Source organism: Diceros bicornis, chromosome 28 (assembly GCF_020826845.1).
Source record: "Diceros bicornis minor isolate mBicDic1 chromosome 28, mDicBic1.mat.cur, whole genome shotgun sequence".
NCBI lineage: Eukaryota > Metazoa > Chordata > Mammalia > Perissodactyla > Rhinocerotidae > Diceros > Diceros bicornis.
The window spans coordinates 7401139-7405986 of NC_080767.1; the positions used below are offsets into that span (position 1 = coordinate 7401139).

Sequence of the window (4848 nt, forward strand, 5' to 3'; positions counted from 1 at the left end):
CCGCCTGTGCAACGAAGGTCTTTACTGTCTCTGAATATCTTTGGGAGTGAATTCTGTGGATCATGGGGGCTACATCATCTGCGCCCTCACCAGGGACGCCTCTTGCGTCCATGGTAGATTTATTCTAAGCGTGGAAAGTTACCTCCGGGTCTTTCCTTAAAAAGGCTTATTGGTTCGAGTCACTATTGGAATAAATATACAAATGAAGATCCTACTCGTTAATGGCCAGACGACGAATCCATTGAATTGGAAAAACTTCTAAATTGGGGGAAAAAAAATTGTTTTGAGAGCTCTCACATAATTGTTTAATTGGTACCTAAGAAAAGGCCGGAAAAAGGAAGGGAAAAATTTGACTAACCTTAAGACCTTGACTCAGGTTACAATTGAATTGAGAACATGTAAAAGTGTAAGTGTTGATAAGATTATAAAGGTTGGAATGTTTGAGCTAATTTTATATAAAGAGGTTACATGAACTTTGCCTGAGTATGTTTTAAAATGTCTGACTGGGAATGCTTCTCTTGTCCAAAATTAGAAGACCAAGACCTATTGATAAAAATCTTAATGATAACTATGTTTAAAGGTATAAGAAGTGATGAAAATTGCATGAAATTTTGTAGGAAAAAACTGATGTTATTTCTATTACAGTACTAGTTAACAAAAATAGTAATTTAAATGATGGCTAATTTTATCTAATGTCTTAGGAAGTCTTGTAGGCAATCTAAATAATTATTGGGAATAAGTAACTAAATAGTTGTGAAAAAGGTAAATGTTGGATGAACTTTAAACAATAATTATGTGTTATGGTGGTTACAGCTTCCAAACTCTTTTTGGTGACTTACAACTTTAGAGTTTTGCTAAATTTTATGATAAAAATTCTCTGAGTATCATCATTTCCAAATAAGATATTAGACATTGATTGCTAAATGTACGTTTGTCTACATTTGGCTTTTCATTACAGGAAAACTAAAAGGTGTTTTGGGTCTATTGATAAACATGTGTTTTATTAAAAGATTGTACTATAAAGTAACATATTTCTAGAAGTTATGAAGTGTTTATAAATTTATCAAGCCATGAAATGCTACTGTAAAAAAGGTTTATAATTATTTTTACTTACAAATTAAGGTTTCTAAAGGTTAAAATTTCTAATTAGTATATGTGATTGAAGCTACTAAATATTAAGAAAAATATGTCTGTGTACAAGGAAAGTAAGATGTATAAAGAAGGAACAAAGAATGGAAATATTTTGTTTGATTGATTAAGAAAGATAAATTTGTCCTCAAGTACTAGGAGGGAAAAGAAAGACATGGGACAAATTCTGAATGTAAAAAGAAAGTTATAGAAGGTTTGTGGAAGAGGAATTCTGGAAAAGGAGTTTTTGCATGGTCAAGTTGGCTAAGATTGAAATGAATTTAATTAAGTAAATGAGTTTTAATATCAGAAGTAAGCTGGTACAAAATTATAATTTGGTCTTATTTCTCTTAAAAGGATAATTTGCTTAAACTTGATAAAGAGGTTATAAAAGATTTTTCTTTACCTTTGAGTAAGTCTACCTAAAAAAAAAAAAAAAACCTGTTAATTTCCTGTGTTCAAAAAAGTTCTCTCTATTGAGGCTTTTTGGACTGTTAGTGCTCTGTTTGCATTGACTTGACTGTTTGTATTTTTGACAAGCCTCCCCAAAATTCATATCTTAAATAAAGTCTTTTTTTTACTTTTTTTCTTTGAGAATTTTCAAAGGGTCCTGGAACTTCTCAAAGAAATTTGCTCTCTTCCTATAAAGAGAAAGATACTAAACTCATTAGGCTTATTCAATACGTTAAATTACATGGAAAGCATTGTCAGACAAGTGATGATAAGCCTGCTTAGGTGCTATTATGTGGGCAAATGTTATTGACATAGGTGTTTTAAAATTGTATAACATTACTGAAATGCTGATCTGTCCTGATTATCAGTCATAATTCTGGTTATTATTATTTTAAAGTGTTGTATGTCACAAAATTAACCAAATTTCTTTGTCAGTTGCCATTTTGAGGTGTTGTTGTTTACAGACTTATTTCTTTGCTCTAATGCTTTTGCAAAATGTTTCAACTTCAGAAAAATTCATGGAAAGGACTCTGACATTTACACTGGGATACAGGTTTCTGACAAACTTTCTGATCATAAAACTGAACTTGGTAAGAAATTACAAAAATCTGTTGGAGAGACGGGTAACTTCATGAAGCTGCTAACAAAAAGATTGGGATCAACAATGGATTATACAGGACTGAATGAACTGATAAGGATGATTATAATTTTTATGATTTTTCATTTGAAGTATTGCTGAATTTTTAATGTTTTTTTCAGATTTAAGGAAAACTTTTTCTCTTTTCTCCTGAGCTAGCTATGACTTATAGCAATTTGGTAAATGATACCTTTGTAAGTAAAATTAAAATATTTATCTTTTTCTCTCTATCTGATCCCTCAAATTTGGAAACTCTTAGTAAGTGAGTATTGTTGTTTTCATGGCAATATAGTTATTTGCATAAGTTCAATAAGAATCTGTTCTCCTTATAACAGGACACAATTGGAAACACTGCTTATATTACCAAGGCTGTGACTGGAACATCATATTTGCGATATAACCATACAGCTTTTGAGGAATGAAGATTGGACTTTATGGAATAAAGCCACGTGGAAATATTGGCCTGGTACCTTATGTTCCAAGCGGCACTTACCAGGATAAGTAAAGAATGTCACTTATCTGGCAGGCACAAGGAACCTCGAAATATTTTGGGGGAACCTCGGAAGAGAGGAATTCATCCAAATCTGTAGGTATTACAGGCGAAGTCTGATGACAAAATCCTTGGCTTGGCTTTCCTGGCCTCGAGAGACCTTTAAAGTTCAATCTGAGATTCCTTATAAAAAGTTCCAGCAAAGCAGATTTGAAAGAGTCTATATGATTAATTGCTATTCTTGCTGTACTTATGTAAATAATTGGGCCAACTCTATTGGAACTAGACTTATTTTGCAAACTAGTTACTTTTAATTTGGCTATCTTAATAAAAATGAGGGTGATTTTAGAGAGAAAAATTATATTTCAGTAAAAACTCTAGTATACATTTGTGGATATTAGATCCTAGTTTTGTTGTCTTTTGAGGTTTTTGTTTTTTATCTGTTGACTGGACTGGATCCTGATTTCTTCTAGTCTCCTAAAATAATTGACTACAGATCTCCAAACTAACGTTTTTGATTTTTTCCATCATTTTCATTTGGAATCACTGAGAACTGAACCTGCCCTTTTTCCTGAAGCCTTACAAACTGAAGCTGATAGACTTGATACAAACTTAAGAGATTACTCGATGACACCATCAGAGACATTTTAAACTGTAAAAGATGCTTTGACGCTGACATCTAAAAATCTTCTTAACTGGCTGTCCTCTTATCTCAGAAACACGTTTCCAATTTGCTCCAACCATTAACCTTGTTTTTCTTTTGTTTCCATAGAAATGCTTCTTATTAAATACTTGATTGCTTGCTTCCGCAATATAGGCGTAACCTTGAGAGCCCACCTGCATCACCATCTTCCAAAAGGAACTTAAGTGAACTGATCTATTATCAGGACTAAGAAATGTGTTCAGTGAGATGAAACAATCTACCAACTCAGCTTCTGGACTATGAAACTTCTTTAAGTTTCAAAAGGACTGTGAAACTTTTAGTTTCAAAGGCGGGACTGTGGGAGATCAAGATTTGGCCATCCTAAAATATATCTCTTTACCTTTATTGTTTTCTCTGAGGGACATTTGACCTCCCCCACTAACTGCCTAAAGAATTTGACATGGTGGCTCCTTCCTGGAACAGATCTTCTATCATGATGGCTATAAAGATAATGTAGGATAGAGGTTATAATAGGAAAGGCACCAAGCCCCTTTTATCAAAAACTTTGTCTCTCCCTGACCACATTATCTATAGATGAAAAGAATTGTCCTCCTGCCCTCTGAAGTCCCAGGCCACTACCCACCCCCAACACGTTCCTCGCCTTTAGCTGCAATACTTAAGCAAGCAGGTTAGACAGAGGGGCGAGTTGCTCATTTCTGAGTTTCTCCCATGTATACATGTTATTAAACTTGGTATTATTTTCTCCTGCTAACCTGTCTTGTTAATTATTTGGCCAGCCAGAAGAACCTTAAGGAAAAGGGCAGAGGGAGATTCTCCCTCTTCCCCCGACACAAGCAATGGGGGCAGGCAGGGTAGGTATCCAGGTACTTGTTGGTAGGGAGAAGCCAGGCGGGATTAAAAATCATCTGGAGACAGTACCAGAACGGATAATGGGGCGTTGTTGGTGATGCTGACGAGAACGTGTTTAAGTGAATACATTTCAAGGTTTCATTTTTTATTATTTTTTTTGTGTGTGTGAGGAACATCAGCCCTGAGCTAACATCCGTGCTAACGCTCCTCTTTTTGCTGAGGAAGACCGGCTCTGAGCTAACACCTATTGCCAGTCCTCCTCCTTTTTTTTTTTTTTTTTCTCCTCCCTTTTTTTCCCCCAAAGCCCCAGTAGATAGTTGTATGTCATGGTTGCACATCCTTCTAGTTGCTGTATGTGGGATGCTGCCACAGCATGGCTGGAGAAGCGGTGCGTTGGTGCACGCCCGGGATCCGAACCTGGGCCGACAGTAGCAGAGCGCATGCACTTAACTGCTAATCCACGGGGCCGGCCCATTTCAGAGTTTTAAATTCTAATACTTATACTTGAAGCTTTAAAAAGCATGAGACAGCTGGAACTTTTCCCCCCCACTTTTTTAGTCTAAAATTGTAACTGAAAAGTGCTTTAGAAGAAGGTATGTAGAAATCTGGGCCTACTTTGCTTTATGT

General features: G+C 35.4%; 1 long non-coding RNA gene across 2 annotated transcripts; it reads left to right on the plus strand.

Moving 5' to 3' along the window:
* The first annotated feature begins 2485 nt into the window (after positions 1 to 2485).
* LOC131393126 (uncharacterized) lies at positions 2486 to 4119 on the plus strand. 2 transcript variants are annotated; one of them, XR_009215868.1, is made up of 2 exons: positions 2486 to 2808; positions 3481 to 4119. It is a non-coding gene; the product is annotated as an uncharacterized LOC131393126 (long non-coding RNA). The 2 variants fall into 2 exon arrangements; XR_009215869.1 differs by having other exon boundaries at positions 2486 to 2804.
* Positions 4120 to 4848: the final 729 nt, after the last annotated feature.